Below are 23730 nucleotides of genomic sequence, written 5' to 3'. Positions count from 1 at the left end.
CCAAACTGGGTTTTGACTGGGTTCGACTCCCAGCCACGTGGGTTTGAGTCCCAATGTGAGGTAAATGGTTTCAGTTTGAACTATGTGGAGGTTTTCATACACATATCAAATATTATTACCTTTATTGTAGAATTATACACATCAGGAATCTCAACCAGAGCTAACTGTTGGCCTTACCAACAGGAGTTTTATCACTGAAAAGAGCTGCTGGGTTGGTTCCAACAGCATCAACAGCAGATTCAGGAGATGGAAAAGAGTAGGAAACAAATATGAACGCAGAGAACACATGGTGAAGGGCAGGGAGCCTGACTGCCTGGGTTCTCATCCCATTGGGTGATGCTCAGCAACCTTCTGGCCTTATGCCACCTTGGTCTCCATCTACGAACTGGGGAAAACAGTGGCACCATGATGGCCATCATTTGAAATCATGATGCTCTATAAAATCTACAAAAATCGTGAACACTGACTTGGCAAATATTAAACCAGTACTCCTAGGGGAAGGGAATATGTGGTTAGGTTTCCATGATCCTCTAATTAGAACATTTTTGTCATCTGATCAGTGCATAATCATCCACTTGGACTTCCCTGGCGGTCCAGTGGTTAAGACTCTGTGCTTACACTGCAGGGGGTGCAGGTTCAATCCCTGGTTGAGGAACTAAGATTCTGTGTGCCCAGTAAATAAAAAATAAAATATTTAATTTCACCTATTAATTTTTCCAAAAAATCAGAAATAAATTATTTAAAAAGTATATCTCCGTGTTTTATGTGTTTCTGTTTTAGGACACCTTATTTACTATATATTGTTGGTTCATTAAACTGAAATCGCAGCCAAAAGGGCTAAGCTCATGCTTGAAGCAGCTTATCTAATATACCTGTTTTTTCCCTAAGGCACAGCACAACCTTCTTGCCCTCAGGAACTCTAGATACAGTCCCAGTACTAGGCTTGGGGGCCATTTTAAACAACAAATCACCAGTCAAAAAAAAGAAAACTCAAAACATGCCAAGAGTTGCACTAATTATACCATGAAGAAGAAAGTGAAAGTGAAGTCACTCAGTCGTGCCCAACACTTTGTGACCCCATGGACTGTAGCCTACCAGGCTCCTCAGTCCCTGGAATTTTCCAGGCAAGAGTGGGTTGCAATTTCCTTCTCCATGGGATCTTCCCAATCCAGGAACTGAACCCGGGTCTCCCGCATTGCAGGCAGACACTTTACCATCTGAGCCACCATGAAGAGGACACCTACTTAAAGTATAAGACCTGAAACAAAAAGGCAGAAGATCTCCTGAGCTGGGAATGCGCACATCAGTAACTCAAGTTGTCCTCCATTCTGTGTCTGTAAAGAGTTGCACAAGCACTGCACTGATTTGGGTCTTATACACATAAATTTTAACAAGGAAGCAAATATGTACATACAGAATGTGCAAATAATGAGGATCAACTGTACTGAGTTGCTCTGAGTAGGTCTGATGATTCAATGAATGAACACAGATAAAGTGCTAAGAATGCTGCCTTCCCTGTGTAGTAAACTGTAAGTTGCTCAGCTGTGTCCTACTCTCTGCGACCCCATGGACTACATAGTCCATGGAATTCTCCAGACCAGAATACTGGAGTGGGTAGCCTTTCCCTTCTCCAGGGGATATTCCCAACCCAGGGATCAAACTCAGGTCTCCTGCATCATAGGCGGATTCTTTACCATCTGAGACACAAAGGAAGCTGTGTATAGTAAGCACTCCACAAATGTTCTCTGTAATTATTAGGGAGTCAAACAAGTCCATAACGTATCACATGGTGTAAAAAGTTGAGCTCTTTCAAATCCTAAAAGATGATGCTATGAAAGTGCTGCACTCAATATGTCAGCAAATTTGGAAAACTCAGCAGTGGACACAGGACCGGAAAAGGTCAGTTTTCATTCCAATCCGAAAGAAAGGCAATGCCAAAGAATGCTCAAACTACCACACAATTGCACTCATCTCACACACCAGTAAAGTAATGCTCAAAATTCTCCAAGCCAGGCTTCAGCAATATGTGAACTGTGAACTTCCAGATGTTCAAGCTGGTTTTAGAAAAGGCAGAGGAACCAGAGATCAAATTGCCAACATTCACTAGATCATCAAAAAAGGAAGAAAGTTCCAGAAAAACATCTATTTCTGCTTCATTGACTATGCCAAAGCCTTTGACTGTGTGGATCACAATAAACTGTGGAAAATTTTGAAAGACATGGGAATATCAGACCACCTGACCTGCCTCTTGAGAAACCTGTACGCAGATCAGAAAGCAACAGTTAGAACTGGACATGGAACATCAGACTGGTTCCAAATAGGAAAAGGAGTACATCAAGACTGTATATTGTCACCCTGCTTATTTAACTTATATGCAGAGTACATCATGAGAAACGCTGGGCTGGAAGAAGCACAAGCTAGAATCAAGATTGCTGGGAGAAATATCAATAACCTCAGATATGTAGACAATACCACCCTTATGGCAGAAAGTGAAGAACTAAATAAAGAGCCTCTTGATGAAAATGAGAGGAGAGTGAAAAAGTTGGCTTAAAGCTCAACATTCAGAAAAAAAAGATCATGGCTTCTGGTCCCATCACTTCATGGCAAATGGGAAAACAGTGGAAACAGTGTCAGACTTTATTTTGGGGGGCTCCAAAATCACTGCAGATGGTGACTGCAGCCATGAAATTAAAAGACGCTTACTCCTTGGAAGGAAAGTTATGACCAGCCTAGACAGCATATTAAAAAGCAGAGACATTACTTTCTCAACAAAGGTCCATCTAGTCAATGCTATGGTTTTTCCAGAAGTCATGTATGGATGTAAGAGTTGGACTATAAAGAGAGCTGAGCGCCGAAGAATTGATGCTTTTGAACTGTGGTGTTGGAGAAGACTCTTGAGAGTCCCTTGGATTGCAAGGAGATCCAACCAGTCTATCCTGAAGGAGAACAGTCCTGGGTGTTCATTGGAAGGACTGATGTTGAAGCTGAAACTCCAATATACATACTCCAATACTCCATACACATACTGTCTGCTCTCACATACATTCTCTGGACACCTTGTCCTTTTTGCAACATATGGTAGCAAACTCCATTTATCAGTTTATCAAACTCTCCTGCCACCTAGCTTCCACGTAGCCGGGCACCAGCAGCTCTTGGGAAGACAGGAGAGGAAAAAGGCGGGGGTCTCTCACCCCTTTTCCAGCCACCCACCGGCATCTCTGCCAGGGATTCAGTCCTTTCTGGTATCATGGCCAACTCCCATGCCCCCTGCAGCCCCAGGGGTGGGTATCTTCCGGTGGCTGCACACAGTCTCTTTGGTATGTCATTGTCACCTCTTCCATCACCTACAAACCCAGTTTTCTGTAGAAAGTTCTCTGTTCATAGATGCTTAGTCCAGTTATCCTGACATGCCACCACACATGACTCCAGAAGGACAGTAAACCAGGTAAATCTCCTGCAAAGACAGGCCCCACCACACACAGACGCCCCGATCCCTCCTGCAACCTCACCTCTCACATTTGGAATCTCTGGGTTAAAGACAAATAAAGGTCCTTTAGTTTCTCTTTTTTAATTCACTGCTTGCAGGGGGAAAAAAATGCACTTACAAAACTATTAGAACTAAGCTATGAGAACTATTCTTCAGCTTTTTATCAAGTACATTACCTTCCCCATCTTTCAACATAGGTTCCTGGCTGCCCCTGCATCAAAGGCTTCTCGCTGTATAAGTGCTATTTACTTTAAAAAGATTAAGCAGTACTCTCAACTCCTACACACCTTGATTTTTTTTAAAAAAAAGATCCAAATGCAGCCAACGGCACATGGCCAATTTACTCTCCTGGTCAGCACTGGCCACTGCTGGCTGCTGACAGTGGCTGGTATAATCAATGTCCATTAATCCTGAGGCAATTTCCAATCTTCTCCTCCCATTGTTTCTTATCCAGGGCATATAAAAATGTAACGCCTGACGATAATCACGTACAAGCATGTAAAGAGAAGTAAAGCAGCTCATGCAGATAAAAGGATGCAAGAATGAATCAGAGAAGCAGGAGGTGGGGGTGGGGATTGTGGGCAATGCTTGCTACGCACAGAACGCATATTCCTCTTCTCCCTGGACACACAACTGGATGAGGTGTCTCAGCAAGGGGCAGGGGCGGGGGCCGGTGTCCAGGGGACCTGTATCTGTGCCCCCTTCCAGAGGCTAGAATGAGCACTGCAGGGTGATCCTGGAGGACAAGGGTTCACAAAGTCAAGCCCTATCCAGCCTTGGTCACGAAATAGCATTTTTTTTTAGTTGAAGTGTAGTTGATTTACAATATTTTGTTTCAAGTATATAGCAAAGTGATTCAGCCATACATATATATCTATATTCTTATTCTTTTCCATTTTAGGTTACTATAAGATGTTAAATATTGTTTCCTGTGCTATACAGTGAGTCCTTGTTGTTTATTTTATATATGGTAAAGGGCTTCCCTGGTGGCTCAGAGATTAAAGTGTCTGCCTCCAATGCGGGAGACCCGGTTTCAATCCCTGGGTTGGGAAGATCCCCTGGAGAAGGAAATGGCAACCCACTCCAGTACTCTTGCCTGGAGAATCCCATGGACGGAGGAGACTGGTAGGCTACAGTCCACGGGGTCGCAAAGAGTCGGACACGACTGAGCGACTTCACTTTCACTTTCAATGTGCATCTGTTAATACCATACTCCCAATTTATCCCTCCCCCTCTTCCCCTTTGGTAACCATAAATGTGTTTCTTTGTCTATGAGTCTGTCTCTGTTTCATATACAAGTTTGTTTGTACTATTTTTTAGATTCCATATAGAAATGATATAATATTTGACTTTCTGACTTACTTCACTTAGTCTGATAATCTCTAGATCCATCCATGTTGCTGCCAATGGCACTATTTCATTATTTTCATGGCTGAGTAATATTCTGTTGTATATCTGTACCACATCTTCTTATCCATTCATCTGTGAATGGACATTTAGGTTGTTTCTATGTCTTGACAGTTATAAATAATGCTTCAAAGAACATGAGGTGCATGTATCTTTTCCAATCCAAGTTCTCTCCAGGTATATGCCCGAGAGTGGGATTGCTGGATCAGATGATATCTCTAGTTTTTTTTGAGGGACCTCCATATTATTTTCCTCAGTAGCTGCACCAATTTACATACCCATAAACAGTGTAGGGGGCTTCCCTGGTGGCTCAGAGGTTAAAGCGTCTGCCTGCAATGTGGGAGACCTGGGTTTGATCCCTGGCTCAGGAAGATCCAATGGAGAAGGAAATGACAACCTACTCCAGTGTTCTTGCCTGGAGAATCTCATGGATGGGGGAGCCTGATGGGCTACAATCCACGGGGTCGCAAAGAGTCAGACACGACTGAGCGACTTCACTTCACTTCAAACAGTGTAGGAGGATTCCCCTTTCTCCAAACCCTCTCCAGAATGTATTATGTTAAATGAATTCTTTAAAAAATTTTTTATTTTTAATTAGAGGATAATTATTTTACAATATTGTGATGGTTTCTGCCATACATCAACATGAATTGGCCAAATGTCCCCTCCCTCTTGAACCCCCCCTCCCGCCTTCCCTCCCCATCCAACCACTCTGGGTTGTCACATAGCACAAGCTTTGGGCTCCCTGTGGCAAACTCCCACTGGCTACCTATTTTACATACGGCAATGTATATGTTTCAATGCTATTCTCTCAATTCATCCCACCCTCTTCTTCCCCCACCGTGTCCACAAGTCTGTTCTTTATGGCTCCATCTCCTTTGCTGCCCTGCAAGTATGATCATCAGTACTATCTTTCTAGATTCCGTATTTACATATTAATATATTTGTCTTTCTCTTTCTGACTTACTTCACTCTGCATAATAGGCTCTAGGTTCATCCATCTCATTAGAACGGACTCAAATGCGTTCCTTTTTATAGCTGGGTAATAGTCCATTGTGTATAAGAACTACAACTTCCTTATCCATTCATCTATTGATGGTCATCTAAGTTGCTTCCGTATCCTAGCTATTGTAAATAGTGCTAAAATGAACACTGGGGTACACGTGTCTTTTTCAATTACAGTTTCCTCAGGGTATATGGCCAGTAATGGGATTGTTGGGTCATATGATAGTTTTATTATTAGTTTTAAAAGGAATCTCAATATGTTCTCCATAGTGGCTATATCAATTTACATTTCCACAGCAGTATAAGAAGGTTCCCTTTTCTCCAAACCCTCTAAACGACTTTTTAAAAGGGGTTATTTCCCCATCTCCACCAGTCTAAAACTGTGAACGAGGGAAAAAAGCAAACTGGCACTGGGGGCAAAATGACTGTCCACATTGAAACACACACAGGCACACACACACACGAGGTCTTTCTGTTACAGAAGGTCTTGAATGCATGGATGTGTCCTTTTCAAATGAGCTGGGCAGACACCTGGTCAAAGTGGCCATGGGGGTACATGAAATAATCCCCAGCATGTCCCTTCCAGACAGATCTCCAAAGGGAGAACCACCTGAGTGAGGGTCACAGGAATAAGCACTGTTCCTGGTTCCCCAGCTCCTGTTAGGGAGAACTGTGCCCTGCAGACCAACAACGCTTTTACTGTGTAGTACAAAAAAAAACAGGATTCAGAGAGGTCAGGGGGGGCCTTTCAGCAGAAACAAAGCTAAGACCCCCATCTCCCAGGTCAATGCTACTCCAAGCGGGGTGGGGGGCGCATCCACAGAGCAGGGGCCAGTCCACAAAGAGTTTCTGGCCTCTGAAGTACCAAAACCGAGGGTAAGTGTTAACTTTTACAGCCAGTGGACAGGGTAATTTTATGTCTTTGAATCTCATAATAAAATTGAAGGCTTGTATTTTAGACTTCTTTTTTTATTTCACTTTTCTAGTAATTTATTTTTATGGTAACAGTCTGTGATGGTTTAGAATTTTAAAAGCTGGTTCTGTTTCTGTCGGTACCCAGAGTCCCCAGACTCTTCTACCAAGATCACTGCACCCTCTCCCCCAATCCTTCCTACCTCAGGCTCACCCAGGGTCTCCTCCACCCACCCTTCACCCTTCCTTTCCAAGAGGTGCCTCCCCTTAGACAGGTGAACTTTCCCGGAGCCCCTCCAATGAATGCGCTGTGGATACCAATTCCTGTGAGCCATCCTGAGCTCAGGCCAAAAGGAAGTCAAGTGATTAATCAGTCCTCCATCCACACAGCTACAATAACACAGGACTCTGGTCCCAGAAAGGCTTCCCTGGTGGCTCAGTGGTAAAGAATCCATCTGCAATGCAGGAGACCTGGGTTTGATCCCTGGGTCGGGAAGATTCCCTGAAGGAGGATATGGCAACCCTCTCCAGTAGTCTTGCCTGGAGAATCCCATGGACAGAAGAGTCTGGCGGGCTACAGTCCATGGGGTCACGAAGAGTCAGACACGACTTAGCAGTTAAACAACAATGACAACAACTAGTCCCAGAAAGCAGTCACAGTACAAGAAGAAAGGACTGGAAACCTGTCAGTAGCTGTTACCCACATTAATTAACCCAAGAGAGAACCTCAGCATGCCTGACAGATGATGTCTATTCATCATCTCAACCTGGGATGAAAAGTGAAGGAGACTTTGCCTCTCTCCTCCAGGGAGATGGGGATACACGGAAAGATCCCACACTGGCTTGGAGAGAAAGGAGAGATTATTTACAGAGTGAGTCATGTGTGTGAGTGAGTGTGTGTGAGTACGTGAGTGTGCACAAGTGTGTGCGTGTGCGTGCGTGAGTATGCACACATAAGAGCGAGTGTGCATATCAGAGACAGTGTGTCTATGTGTGTGGCATCAGGTATGATGAAGTATTATGGGAAGGGAAGGGGATGTGGAGACCACATTAGCTCTGCCCAACAGGACCCACTGAACAACCCCTTACAAGGAAGCCCGAGCTAGTGGGGAGAAGGACCTGGAGAGAACTATTTAAACACATACATCTCCTTGAAAATGAATGCAGAGAAAACCAGACAAATGGCAATGATGGCCATGACCTAGCAGAAGGAACAAAAGAAACCCCAGGAAACAGCAGAGTCAGACAGCACCACCCGTTCCCAGAGTATGGACACTATGCGGGGCTCAGTGTCTGTCTTGGTTCCAGGGAGACCACACTGTTTCAGAATTTCCAGAGACAAAAGGATAGTAATTTTAATTTTCAGCACCTCTCAGTTATTAAGACATATGTCAACCATGGATCAGAAAGGCAGGGAGTCAAGGGGGATGTAAATGAGCGAGTGCTCTGCTAAGTTGCTGCACTTTTCTGGGTATTTGAAATTTAAAAAAATTTTTTTCAAGTAAACCAGAGAACAGATGCATGACACTGTTTTGAAACTTCTTGCCATGAACAGGGAGCTCTGATTAGAGCCTGTCCAAACTGGGCATGCCTTGGGAAGACAACTGCTCTGCTGTTCCCTGTCTGGTCCAGGGACAAGACAAGGGGTGGCCCCTGCCTTGACCTCTGCCCTGCACCCCCACCTTTCCCTGAGGCCAGCATTGCTAACCCAATGTGGTTGTTATCAATGGGCAGCAGCTCTCTAGATACAACATAGGCACCTCATGGGCTTTGACAAGGAGGACTGAGATGGAGTTCCCATGCACGCCACAGGCAGAGGGCCAGGGAGGTGACAACCACCCTCAGCTGATTTTCTTCCCAAAGCCTGTGGCCACCATCAAGCTGGCTCAACAGCCTGTCCTGCCTCACTCCAGGCAGGCCACACACTGGACTCAGCTGCCTAGCATATGGCCAAAGTCAAGCACCGACATTTCCTATGACAACACTCATGTCCCAGGAACCACAGAAAGAAATCTGAGCACAAAGAGTGAAGGCTGTTTCATTTTAATTGCACCCCAGGCGTGCCATCTAAGCACCCCTCTTTCTGTTACACCTCTTCCAGGATTACTCATCTTTGACGCCAACAGGAAAACATCATGAACTTGAAACCCCATCATCTGGATTTGTGGATGATTGTACTTCAGTGCCTGCACTAGCAGGATACAAATAAAATGAAACCAAACTTTTCTACCTAAGACCTGTTTCTCTCTGACATTCGTTGTTTCAGCTCATCCTGAAGCCACATGCCAGGATCTTCACTCCCCACCAGTGATGTGAAGGGAGTAAGGCCAGTCCTCCTGCTCAAGAAATTTACGGTTTACACAGAGCCACAATGAATACAGCACCTTCCGCTGCCCTCCCGCATCTCCTCCGCTTTCTTTTGCAATGTGTTCATGTGATCTACTGGGGTGGCTATGGTTTTAATTTGTATTTTTTTATCATCAACACTGCATCTTTCAGACATCCCTGGTGGTCCAGCGGTTAGGAGTCCTCCTGTCGATGCAGGGGACACAGGTTCCATCCCAGCCCAGGAAGATTCCACATGCTGCAGAGCAACTGAGTCTATTCGTCACAACTGTTGAGCCCGCGCTCCACAAGAGAAGCCACTGTAATGAGAAGCCTGCGCCGCAACTAGAGAAGGCCTGCACACAGCAACAGTGACCCAGCACAGTCACAAGTAAATACATTTAAAACAAAACACGACATCTTTCTCTTCCAGTCCTATCTCCAGAAACAAAATGGAGAAGATTTTCTTTGAGAAATTAAGGCATAAAAAAACAGGTGTGGGATCTACCAACCTATTTGAGAAACACCCTTTTTTTTTCCCCTACACGCATTTCTTACCACAGACTCCACGGCAGAGCTCAAGAGTCATTTGTTTGCAGAAGCCAACCACCTCCCTGATCTAAACTAACAGTTTAGATCATACATAAACCCAAGCAGAAAGCTGGGACATCTTTTTCCCAGCTGAGTCAGAAGAGAGATGATGGGTTTACAAACTGGCCAGGGGACAAAGGTAACTGCTTCTTCCACCTTCAGGAAGACCCAACCATTGCCCAAGCCCTGGGCGTTGTCGAAGTGTGGAGAGTGTGCTTTCTATCCTGAACGCTATTTAAAGGATGATAAGAAACGCAAACTCATCTGTGATATGGCTTTCAAGTTATAAATGTCAATGACAGCCAGTCTGCTACGTTGGGAACTCCTCCAACAGGTTGACAACGGCCCAATTCCACGGCTCTGGAGGAGGCCGACAGACAGCTGCTCTTTCAGCAGTTATTTCGAAAGGAGCCAAGAGGCCCTTCCAAAGGCAGCTAGGTGCTGGCACACTGAAAGGGGAAGGTGATGCCATTCCTGGTGGCAGACAGGCACAGCCCAGGAGTGCCACAAGATGCCAACATGTCTGCCTGCTCCATGGAGACTGTTAACCCAACAGAGTACAGGGGGCAAAAGATATCACAGGAGAGCCAGAAAGATGCGTATCCTTCCCAGAGCACAGGCCACAGCACCTGGGTACCAGGGACCACAGACCCAGTCCTGAGACTTCACCATGTCAGCCTGCTATGCCCCCAGCTGCCACACTTGGCAACTCTTGAAGGGCAGTGAACGAACTTCCCTATCTGTCAACACTACACTAGTTTCAGACAGACCCTGGAAGACAGATGGTTTAACTAAACCAGTCTCTGAAATGAAGCTCATTCCCTTTAAGTCATGTGTGTGATGTGGGGGTGGGGAGGGTGTGTAAGATGGATTAAATATGCTTGTTCCATCTCAGACAAAATCCCATATCTTTAGAGATGCAAAATCTTTTTGAGGTTGTGAAGGAGACACTTCTTATTTTCTCTGGTTTCTCCCAGAGGGACAAACTCTCAAGGTGACAGGGAGAAGCCTCTGATAAAAGTCACGCGGTCACATGATTTGAGTTCTAACTAAGGCTTTTATTCACAGACATTCATCTGCTTGTCAGCTGCTGGGGTAGTTTTTCTTCTGTGATGTTGTTAAGGACAAAATTTGTTCAAAGACCACACACATGAAAGAAACACCAATTATGAATGCTTAATGTTTCATTCTGCTGGCCCCATAACCTCAACACCCAAATCTATCAGCCTGTAAAATCCAAAAATTCTGCTCGCAAGTTGAAAGTCTGATTTACCAAGGTGACTCTCAAAGGTAGCTTAGATCATGGTTTTAAGCACTCAGGACTATTCGTACTAGAACAGGAGCGTACTTAGCAAATTGCTTCCTCCATAAAATACGTTCGTAACTGGGGCTAAGGAAAATATACTCTTTTACAACATTCTTTGATACGGACACAGTTCAGAGATCATGCAGTCATCATGAGTCACACTCTCCAGTTCATTGGCTTTGTTATGTTCACACCACGATCCTCTGTGTCTGAAGGGGCCTACACTTCTATCTAAGAGTATCTGGCCAAGATTCAGTTCGATACAGTTATGTTTGATAACGACTGAATACAGTAATAGATGGCCTTCTGCTCCAGTCACTTTACTAATTCGAAGCAGATAAAACATCCTTGCCCAATTAACCCAAATGATAAATTTCACCAGGTCTTAACCAGATAGCCAGAAACGTACATGCCCTTGGGACTGAGTCGCACTAGAAGAGTGATCCCCTGGCCTTTTGGGTCTTGATGGTTCCAAATGCTCTGACTCAAGTACTCAGTCCTCTCCCTAAGGGCAAATATCCCAGTCTGTGCTTAAATATCTGTTTATCATAGTACTTACATGGCCTGATGGCTCTGCCTCCAAAGTCCACGTTAGAACAGTAATCACTCCTGCAATCACAAAGACAAAGACATCTTTAAGTTTCTCCTCTTTACGGACTTGAGCCACTGCAAACAGACAGGCTGACAAAGCGCTTCTACGAACTATGCCTCACATTTTGGAACCCAACTGCCTTTTAAGATAAACACCTAAAAATAGCTAGATTAGAATTCCCTATCACTCCAACACCCAGAGGCATATCTCTAAAAAATTACATTATCTCACTTGTTAGGATCCAAATCCATCCATTATTAGTTCAGCAGGAATAAGGCTCCATTTGGCAAAGATGGAGCATCTCCACAAAACCACTCTCTTGTTCTAAGTCTCAGGAGGCATTAAACCAAAGCTTTTACCAGTCCTAATGCTTTCCGGACTGGACTACATTAATTCATACACACAGTCTCAAGTATATGCATACACACAATTTTAAAAATACATAGCTCAGTGACAAAAAAACCAAGGAGTTTGCAGTACATGATAAAGCAAATTGAATGACAAGCCTGTTCATTTAAGTATAACATTACTTGCAGCTGCTTCACCTTGAAAAAGCAAACCAGAAGAGCAGTAAAAAGCCATTTTAGAAATATATCTACTATGTGCTTGTGATATCACTAATATTTTCCCTAAATAACACTCCTTTTCAGTAAAAGGGGGAAAACAGTCCTTTTACAGATAACATACAGTGTGTTTCTGATATTCATGGAATTTATCAGCAGATAATTATAAAACTGAGAGCTCAGTAGAGAGAGAGGGAAGGAGGGAGAGAAAATAAGGACCATACTGCACAGATCCACCTTCAAGCTGACTATCCAGAAGTTTTTTAAAACTAGCCAACAGGTCTACCTCTTCCATAAGCCCCTCGTGGAAGAACATGTACCATCTTCTGCTGAAAAACATTTGATAAAGTTTTGCTTTTTATTTCCAAGTATGGTCTGCAACATATAACTTCCCTTCACAGTACTAACATTTTTGTGTGTGTCAACAATCTCTGAACAATAGCAGAGGGCTGTGCACTGGGGCAACTTATAAGAGCAGATTCAATCTATCACCATTCCAAAACCATGATTTCCATGAAACAGTCTGGCCTCAAATGTTTGCTAAGGAAGGGTAGAAGGCTGGAAGGGTACCAAATTAATGCCAGTGATCACATGACCCTTTTAATACCAGCTATTATCTGAGATAGCTTTGAGGTGAAGGAATGGGTTGTGAAACTGGGTTATCATGATACAGGAAAAGCTACTATCTCCTGTAAGCAGCACCAAGATATATTTAGAGAAAACAATCCTAAGCACCTTCATCAACATTAAAAATACATTCTTTTGTAGTGGTATCAGCTAACAAAATGAACACCTCTGTGGCTCCGACCTGAATAATACCAACTTACTTTCAGTGCTCTTTTCTGTATGTTTTCATAAACATCTAATTTGTTGTATTACATGGTAGTCTGCCTTTGGATAGTGTGATCCAGTGCACAGGCTGTGGTGGCTAATGAATCATACAGTAGTGAGACTGGTATGATTCATAAGTCAAAATGCTCATCATGTGCCAAAAGAGAAAAAAAGTTCATTATCTTTTACCTCCCCCAATGCTTTCAAATCTGGATTTTTTTATTCTTTCATAATACTCATACTAATAAAGAACTCAATCTTGACTTCACCTTAAAAATCAGGCAAACTACTCCCTGAGTCATATGAAAATATACATTAGTAAAATTCATGGTCACCAAGAAGCCCAAAGGCCATTCATTTTTATCCTCAGCAAAACTTTAAAGTTCAGCTAATCTTAAATATCATTTCCTACAGAACCACGTATATAATATTAATGAAAGTTTAGAACTATTTTTAGCTGTGTTTATAGGTAAATGTCTTAGATAAATGTTCTCCATCCCCATTTTCCAAACAGCACCACTCCATAGCTTTCATCAAGATTTTACCCAAAAGTATCTTTTCTGTAAGTTCCCTCAATCTCATCTTGGGTGTATGCTTTGATTTCCCACCTTAATTAAACCTAACTGTGAAAACACTTGTAAATAGATTCTTCAGGCAAGAATACTGGAATAGATATCAGTTCCCTTCTTCAGGGAATCTTCCTGACCCAGGGATTGAACCCGGGTCTCCTACATTGCAGGTGGTTTCTCTACCGTCTGAGCCACCAGGGAAACCCAAAATAGAGATCATGGGAGTGCAACTCAATCTAAAAAGAATAAGACGGCAATCATTGGGGATGGACAGTGAAAGAGTAGTTAGGAAAAACTGGAGCATCATTTTCAGACATTTACCCCTCTCAATCTATAATTTGGATAAAATATATTATGGATGACCCACAAACAAAATAACCTGCTTGATGAGTTCTGCCCTTTAGACTGGCATTCTATTAGAAATCTGCATCTGAGTATCTTGCCTATCGCCCCTTCCCCAGTCAAAGCATCTTGAAAGGGGAGCCATGATAAACCCAGCTTGTTGAAGGACCATCTCTGCAGTATCTACTCAGCATATGATGACACAGGATGACAGAGGCCAATTCCAGGCATGTGGATCTCACACCTCCCTGTCCCTAATGCCTTTCAACACTGTCATCTGTCAGGTTGATCCCTTTTCAGTTTTACACTCAAGAGTCCCTCTTCTTATTTCCTATGGACAGCACCTCTCCAAATGGAGAATCTCAGAATCTTGATGTAACCTCAGATACAACTCCAAGCAGACTTTCCCTCCCCACTTTTCCACAGTCTAAGCAAAGGTGACTCACTGAGAGCACCAAAGCTGTCCCGTATAGATTCATGTGAGCAAACAGTTCAAGGGAGCCTACTGCTCCGCCGAAAATATTTTCATGCCTAGAACAAAGATTTTCAATGATGAGACCACTGAATGGTACACATTAGAAACAAATCATGACCATCACTATACGCCTTACTTTTTTAAATTTTTTCACTTCTTTAAAGAAGTTTTTAAAATTGAAATGTACAACTTCATGTTAGTTTCAGGTGTACAGCACAGCAATTCAGTTCATGCATATGTATATACACAATATACACTTCTTCAAATTTTCTTCCCTTACAGGTTATTACAAAATATTGAGTATACTTCCCTATTGTTTTAAGTCATTCAATCTCCCCTAAAGAACATCAGACAGTCACAGAGGAAAGAAGTCCCATAATGACAATCCTGGCATCGTATGGCTTTCACCTTGGGTTGGGCAGACTGACTAAATGTACTGCAAGTGCAATGCCGCCTAGTAACAAAGATCTAGAGAAGACCTTGACAACAGAACTTGCATAATCTTGACCTTTGTTTGGTTTTGTCTAATCAAGGCTCCACAGAGAGCTCCCCAAAGTAAACTCCAATCTAAATCTGCCCCCCAAGGCTCCCACTGTGGACACAAACGCAAGGCCCAATCTCACAACCAAAGGCTCTATCTTCTTGGGTCTGAGGCAGAGGCAACCTCAGTGTCTCTGTCAGAAATGATGGGGAGACTCACGGACTATCACAGACAAAAAGCGCAGCTGCCACATCAGAGGGGCAGCAAATCCTCTACAAATGTTAGTAATTATTACTATTGTGTTGTTACTGCTATCAGAGGATAATAAACTAATAGGATAATAAAAGGGCAGTTCTAGAACCAGTCAGAAGTCTGGAAGCACAGCCTGGTGGTGCCCAATGCATTACATCTTCATTTTGCTAACAGCTATTTTGGCAGGTGGTGGCTCAGGAATAAAGAATCGATGCAGGAATGCAATGCAGGAAATACAGGTTCAATCTGTGGGTCAGGAAGATCCCCTGGAGAAGGAAATGGCAATCCACTCCATCATTCTTGCCTGGGAAATCCCATGGACAGAGGAGCCTGGAGGGCTATACTTCATGGGTTTGCAAAGAGTCAGACACAACTTAACGACCACATCACCGCCATTTTATCAGGCAGGTGTGACAATTACAATGATTCAGTGGCTTGGACCCTGGAATACCCTTACTTAACAAGACTGTTACCCTGTAGATGGTTCCCAGGTAAAGTGCTTGATTTACAAATTAGCAAAAAATATTCAAATCTTGCAACGTTTCAATTCATCACTAACTTGAATTAGAGAGAGAATACTTGTAGCCAAAAAAGTTTATCCAAGATTTTATCAAGACACGATGACAGCAGGTCAGGGGACCACTTATGTAGACTTGCAACTATTTTTAACATTGACAGTGTCACAAAAAGCAGATCCCCTTTACAAAACTTGTACATAATCCCAAACAAAACTTGCTATTTTCATAAAAATTATTTTAAGAGGCACAAGGGAAATTCATCTTAAAATTCTGTTTTTGGAACCATCCCCACATTACACCTGTTTCTCTCCCACAGCCCAACAGTTCTCAATGTATAGGCCCAGATCCAGAAACACCAACATCATCTGGGAAGTTGGGGATGCAAAATCTCCGACCCGGCCACCACACACCTACCGAATCAGAAATTCAACTGGGACGCAGCAATCTGTGTGTACAAGCCCCCCAGGAGATGGTGATGTACCCTCAAGTCCAAGAAGTGCTGACACTACGCTATTCACATGTGGCTGGGGACACCACTTCAGGCAGCTCTTTTCCCTAAAAGACGATCTGGCATTTTTCTGTGCCTTAAAAACCCGCTATAAGATGATGTCAACTGTTCCCTTCTATTTTTAATTCCTCATGATGAGGCTGAAGATGATTCATTCGGCACCTTATGTGATCACTTAAATAGTAAGGCTCCCTGTCTCCCACCCCTAATGGAAGGTGACTGCTGCCTGTTAGCGCTGATGTAATTACAAGAACGATTCAGCAACAAAAGCCTGTCCTTTATCAACCTCAGTGAAAGCTGTAATAGAGAGTTATAATTATAATGCTCCATTCTTTTCCATAATGTGTTCATAATAATGTATCCTTTGAAACTGATCATACCACATGTCATAACAAGGAAACACACAACCCGGGATCAAATTTAGTTTATTGTAAATAGAAATGAAAACTGTAAGTGTTTGGGCAAATCCTTTCAACTGACAGGAAACAAGGATGCATTAACCATCTGGCTTGATCTCACTTATCTACATGGAATATGAAAAAAAGAAAGTTGACTTAAGGCTTTCCATGGGCCCTAAAGTGACCTCAATACTGAATGGTCTTATCACCAGACATCACCCATCATCTGATTATCAAAGCGGGAAGCATTAAGGGGCATTTCTGAAATAATAAATAATCCTTTTCTATACCTTTAATTTGTTGAAGTGTGTATTAATTCGAAGTTAATATCCTACCTGCTGTGAGGCCTCCTGATGGATTGTGACTACCGATGTTATTATTAATTTCCCTTTCCTTTTTGATTAATTTCACACTTAGGCTGGAGAAGAAAGGCGAGATTAATGATGTCTGGAAGACAATGTTTGGTTCTTGTAAGATACTAAATTAACTTCAAGTGTTCAAGTAAACAGAAAACCCAGGTAAGGATATGATAATGGAATCATATCCCAAAGATGTCTGAGGTACCACGCAAACACCCACCCATAACCCCAGGGAGGGTGTGAGCCGTGAACTCCAGTTAATACTCTTCTGGGATGTAAGGAGAATGAAAGCTGGAGTTCTGAAGATCTCAATACACACTGATAAACTTGTGCCCCTACCAGTGACTGCAGCCACGCGTTTATTTATCATACTATAATTCTCGATTTTGCAAGGGTCCCTCTGTGTATTACTTAGCCTCTTCACACCCTTCTTGTCATCTCTCCAATCTCTCTAGGACAATCTCAGGATGTGAAGAGTCAGATCTCCTTCAGAGGATATACAGAAAAGGAGTATAAACTCAGTTGTGTGATGCACTTTAATAGTCAGGGAACTGTGTGTGAATATGCTAATCCTATTTCCAATAACAATGTCTACATTCTTTGAGAACCTTCTATGTGCCAAGACACTAGAAGCTTGACACTAGCATAAGTCATCTAACGTAACAAAAGCTCTTGGAGGTACTACTGATATTATACACATTTTACAGATCAAGAAACAAAGGCTTAGAAACCTAAATATCTCGCATAGGTAGCCACCATTTTCATATTGATCTGTCAGGCTCCCAAGCCTGAAGTCTTCCATATCATACTGCTTCCCTGGGAGTGCAAAGAAAGAGAACACTCATACCTGCATGGACTTTATTCCAGATGACGTAGAAGCTACAGGCATGCCATTATCCTCTAAGAAACTTTCCTGCCTACTCTAGCTCCACTGACCCAAGTCTTCTTTGAAGTCTAAGATTAAAAAAAATTTTTTTTATAATACAGCATAGTTGATTAACAATGATGTGTTAGTCACAGGTGTACAGCAAAGTGATTCAGTTACACCCATACAAGTATCCATTCTTTTTCCATTTAGGTTAGTACAGAATATTAAGCCGGATTTCCTATGCTATACAACAGGTCCTTGTTGGTTATCAGTTTTAAATATAGCCATGTGTACATGTCAATCCCAAACTCTTCATCTATCTCTCCTCCTCCCACCCTTTCCTAGTGGTAACCATTAAGTTCATTCTCTAAGTCTGTAAGTGCTCCTGTTTTGTCAATAGTTTTTTTAACTTACAAAGTTCATTTGTATATATATTGTTTGTTGTATATGTATTGTGTATATATATATTTTTAGATCTCTGAAATCTAACATTTAAATAAAATTCAACAATCCTACACTATCTCTTAGACTTTCTCATGTCTCATGGACATGTCCATGTCCATTTTAAGACATCTCCCATCACAAACAAGCCTGCTCAACTAAGAGCTATATTCAAGTGCTAAACACAGCCAGCAGTCATCTCTGGCCACTGTCTAGATCAGGGTTCATCAATATAGTTGTCAGTTACTACATATGGCTATTTAAATTTTAATGACAAGTAAATAACAGTTAAAATTCAGTTCCTTAGCCACACTAGGCACATTTCAAGTGTTCCATAGCTTCATATGGCTAGTGGCTGTCACACTGTACAGCAGAGACACAGAACATCTCCATCACGGCAGAAAGTTCTACTAAACAGCCCAGGGGTAGACTTATTTCAGGACAGCACTTTTTCATCTAACATCCTTCCAACACTGTGTAGGAGGACACAGCCTCTTCACAGAACTAATTAAGGGCTTCAGACCTATGAGTTTTCAGATGTCATCTTTTAAGGAATACCACTGAGAAGTTAGGTCACTTAGAAAACTTATAAATAAAGCAAGCAGACCTACCTCATAGCATAGAGTGTCAGAAACGAGAGGCGCTAAGAAACAATCATTATAAGGCGCTCCATTCAGGAATAACCGCTGTCATGGAACCACAGGTCACGATTCACCAGAACAACCACACAGACACTTGCACAACCACCCACACACGTTTCTCTAGGCTCGTCCTCACCAAAGCCCTCTCCAGTATTTCTCCTGGGCAAGACAAGAGCCCTACATTTGGTCTTTTGTTTCTAATCACCAAGCAAGAAAATCATTTTTCAATCAGACTGGTATTTCCCACCAATCACTCTCAACTGCTTCATTAAAAGTTGGAGAATTAGTAATGAGACAAGCTTTTGGTTTCAGAGACAGTAGGCTCGAAAAGAGAGCCTCAGTCTCCTCAGTGACCCCTGTCCTGGAAGTAGTTACTTAAAAGATTTCCAAGAATTAAAAAATTCGAGAAACTCTGGGTATAGCTAACCTTTGGGGGAGGATCCCAAAATACAGTGTTCGTTACTGTTGGATTAGAACAGCCTTGGGTGGGACTCACTGAGTGACAAAGAGGCAAAGTCACGGGTCTGACCTTTGACTATTACAATCTGCAAATGCCCTGCACGTGGCATTTCTTCTCTCCCTCCATTCTTCATTGCTTTCTCCTTCCTCCTCCCCCACTATCATCAGACCTCTAGGACTGAATGCCATGCCCAAGACAAGCCAACCTTCACGGCTGCTGACATTGGTCCAGAAAGTGGTAGATGGATGTCTGAATGCCACCTCCACTGCCAAGGAGAGTTTTCTGAAGAAAATGCAAATCAAGTCATCCTCAGTTAGGAGGAGGTGATGATAAACTAACACATCCCTTTCTTAGAGCCTATGAAAGTCATCTCTAAACTCCCAACTCAATCACAAGTAAGGCCGACTTCTGCCTCTCCTGTCGGCATTACTCACCTTTGCTTAAGGAGCACAGCCCACTGAATCACTAACTCTAAGGAGAGGCCCAGCATTAACCCTTTCCTCCCCAGTAGCTCACAACAGCATTCTCACCTGGGGGACCTTTCTCCAGCCTCATCCGTCCACCTCCCAATCCATTCCTGACCACCTGCCTGATGAACCTTGGGAAGCACCTCCTAGGCCAGGCCATTCCACGTCAATAAGATAGCCCAAGTGCCACCATCTCGAAGATCAAAACTTAGCCTCTAAGGTTCTCCTGAATTAGGATGGATGGCTCTGCTCAAGCCAACTTGTCTACTTTTTCTCCTCCTTGCCTTCAGGTCTTCCCCGCCCCCAATACAACCAACTTACCCTCCATAAACATCTGCTCTGGGGAACTCTCACAGGCCCTGAAATGCCCATCACCTCCCATGTGTGGTAAGACCTATAACCAGTCAGCTCCTCAAGAACAGGGCGTGTCCTACACTTTCCCAGTATTTTTGCATAGAATTTCAGACCCAGACTCTTACACACAAATTGATGCTCTGCAAGTATTTGATAATCACTGAAAATAGCTTCTGTCCATGCTTATAAATCCATCATTTCAACAGTGGATTTTCAGACCACTAAGACCCCTTCCATATCCAGTTTGCTCGCTGTGAGCCCAAGGAGGCTCTGGACTCTGTGTTGTGATTCCCACTCCACCATCTTCCAGGAAATGCACTTAACACCTCGGAGTCTCAGCATCCTGTTTTGTGAAACCAAGGCCCTAACAGTAGTAGTAGCTGTAATACCACCACCATCAACACCCTCCACCAGCTGTGGGCTAGAAACAATGGGAAAGCACTTAGCACAGGACCGAGCACACAGCAGGCATTCAGTAACTGTTACCTTTACCTCTTTCTCCTATTATTATTAAGTTTCCTTAAAGGGGCTTCCCTTGCAGCTCAGCTGGTAAAGAATCTGCCTGCAATGCGGCAAACCTGGGTTCAATCCCTGGGTTGGGGAGATCCCCTGGAGAAGGGAATGTCTACCCACTCCAGTATTCTGGCCTGAAGAATTCCATGGACTATATGGTCCACGGGGTCGCAAAGAGTCGGACACGACGGAGCGACTTTCATTCACTCACTTCTTTAAGGGGACACGGAACATAGTTGCTTTAACATGGTCCTGTAATAGCAACCTGTGTTCAGATCCCAACTCAGCTCAGATCCCAGCTGTAGGACCTTGGGGAAATTATTTCACTCAGCTTCAGAATCTTCAGCTGTAAAAGGGGTTAATAATCCACCTTAAAGGGCTAGTTTAAGAATAAGGAAATACACCTAAAGTTCCCAGTACTTAGTCAGCAATTCACTTCATGTCATTTACTAAACATGATTTTACTTCAGTCAAAACACAACTGAAAAGGGAAAAAAAAGAAAAAATCCATGTAACCTCACATCCCTGTCACCCCACCCCCTTTGAGTCACATTAACCCCATACACAAGACTCCGGGCAATCTGAAACTGAGCAGGACGCTGTGGGGGGCTCTCCTGGGTACAAGAGCCTTTCCCAGTGCCCTGTTTCTTCTTTGAGGGAAAAGCTGCGGCCTCCTGAGCTCCAAAAGGGCAAACAGCTACTACTGAGGGAGTAAGGGAATGCAGGAAATAAAGGAAAGGAAGTCAAACAACAGTCCAGGGCCTGATTCTGTGCCTCCTGGGGGACATGGGGAACAATCTGACAGGACTCTGAGCTCCTCTACAAGAACCAGCCTCCCACCCTCCCCGGTGGAAGGAAACGTTCAGGCTGAGCAAAAGCACACAGACCCCAGATTGGCTGGAACCAGAAGGCTGATGACCGAGACCCCTGGACCACCCCTCTGCTCCTCCCCACCAACCAATCAGAGGAGGATCATACACCCTACAGCCCTCACCCCAAATTCGGCCTGTGAAAACTCTGCCCCCAAAACTATCGAGGACTTCAGGTCTTTTGAGCACCAGCTGCCCGTTATCAACATTTACTCCACTCCAAACAACCATGATTCGGTCTGTTTGGCCTCACTGTGTGTTGGGGACTTGAACTCGGGTTTACCAAAAATTTCAGCTGCCAAGCCCCACCTCCGGGGACATCAGCTAGAGTCTTCACATAGTGAATGCCAGAATATTCCATTCAGAGCTGCAAGGAGACCCATTTCCTAAAGGCAAGTATCTGGGTTCTCACTTCCATCACTTTCCCATCTCCAAATATTCATATCTACTCAGATTTACACTGAAAACCAGCAAGGTCCTTCCTGAAAGGAAAATACACTAGGATAACATGCTACTTATCAAAAACAAACCTATAATTGAAGCCATTCTAACCAAACAAGAGCCCCATGTGCTAAGAGAGAAAAATCCACAGGTTTGCATATTCAAACAAGTGGTTGAAATGATACTACCCCAGAAAGGCAGCTCCCAGCCAGAATCACACTCCTATTGAAAAGAAACACTGCTCTTTCAGCTCAATTTGCAAGTTTCTGAAAACTCAGAGTGGGCAGTCAGAGCAAAGAGAAGCCTGGTGCACCCACTTTTGCCTTGTACGAGGCTCCGGGGTTCATGGCTTCCACCTCCTCCCAGCTCAAGGCCAGAGCCCAGAAGGCCCCAGTGCTGAATCCTTGGCTCAGGTTCCTCCAGGGCTGGGGGTGAGAGGAAGGGCAAGAAGCCAGCATTCCAGGGTGACAGTAGTGAGCAGGTAACCAGGTTCCCACCAGAAACATGTGTCTTCCCTGCAATGGTCTTACTCCCCAGAGATGAAAGATGACTTCCTTTACTTCCCCAAGCACCCACCCGGCTACCCCCTTGATGCCCGGGCTCCCTCAGGCTCACAGGCTCTTATCCCAGTCCCGTTCAGTCAGCTGGTACAAGGACAGTCATTCCCCCGATGCAGGCCAAGGAAGGCTTGCCGGCACCCAGGGCAAGGGAGCTGTGCTTCACAAAAGCCCAGGTCTCTAGAGCTGAGGACCCACCGACGGCCCCAGAACCCACTGAGCAGCTCTCTGCCGCACGCTTCCTCACCTCCTTTCACTACCACCTCCTCCTCCACGTGTTGTCAGGTTTTCCCCTCGCCTGAATCTGCCTGGGGTTCGTAAGTGTTCCTCGTTAAACCTATTAAATTAGCTGGATGTTCCCAGCCTGAGGTTCACCGGAAGTAATCAGATACCTTGGTAGAGCAGCAACAGGCATCACGCACTGCTCTCCAACCAGCCATGATCTCCATGACCAGTGACTTTTACAACCACCCTCCTGTTTGCAGATGAAGGAACAGAGGCTCAGAGACTGCAAATAACCAACCCCAAGTCACACAGCTGACAGGTGGCAGCGCCAGGATGTGAACCCAACTACCTAACCACAGAGCTCTCCCTTGTAACCTCTGGACCAGTCTCGTACCTTCCAGCCACTCTCCACCATCTGTCCTCTCACTGTCCTTTCACTGGAGGAACGGATGACCTCTTAATAAGCCCAACTCGCTATCATCAGGGGCTGCATGATGGGTGGAGCTGGCAGGGGGCACTGGCTGTGTCAACCCCCAGCTGCAGGCAACTCCTCATGAGCACCTCTCCTGAGCGACTCAGGCAAGCCAGACAGCGCTTTGCAGAAATGAACACTGGAGGCTTATGCTGCAGGCAGGGCTGCACTGCCCCTTCCCAGTCAAGCAAATGTCAGGCAAATGTGTCCAGTGACTTGTTGGGTGCAAATCAGCCTCATTCCTGGGAAACAGCAGCGTGCAGAGCTCAGAAATCTGCATTTCACTCCCCACATGATTTTGATGCACCCAGGAACCCCTGGACTGCCCCCTCTTCCCCAGAGTGGTAGTTCTCAAGGCAGACTTGGGAAGGGAATGAGAGACACCCACCTCAGGAGCTATTAAAGAGATGTGCCATGACCCCCAACAAAAATGAAACCAAAGAAATAAACCAAGAAATCTGAAATCTTCCAGGGAATAAAGACTTAAGGTGGAAAGATGGG

General features: G+C 44.0%; 1 protein-coding gene across 4 annotated transcripts in view; it reads right to left on the bottom strand.

The window, feature by feature from the left end:
* The window catches only part of MGAT5 (mannosyl (alpha-1,6-)-glycoprotein beta-1,6-N-acetyl-glucosaminyltransferase), a 397064-nt gene that overhangs the window by 324975 nt on the left and 48359 nt on the right, over positions 1 to 23730 (bottom strand). For all 4 annotated transcript variants that reach the window (XM_010853631.1, XM_010853633.1, XM_010853634.1 and 1 more), the window contains exon 2: positions 11593 to 11642. The gene's annotated coding sequence lies outside the window, so the exon portion shown is untranslated. The remainder of the gene's footprint in view (positions 1 to 11592; positions 11643 to 23730) is intronic.

This window comes from Bison bison, unplaced genomic scaffold (genome assembly GCF_000754665.1).
Source record: "Bison bison bison isolate TAMUID 2011002044 unplaced genomic scaffold, Bison_UMD1.0 scf7180017864330, whole genome shotgun sequence".
In the NCBI taxonomy this organism is placed as follows: domain Eukaryota; kingdom Metazoa; phylum Chordata; class Mammalia; order Artiodactyla; family Bovidae; genus Bison; species Bison bison.
This window is presented reverse-complemented; position numbering and strand designations above follow the sequence as displayed.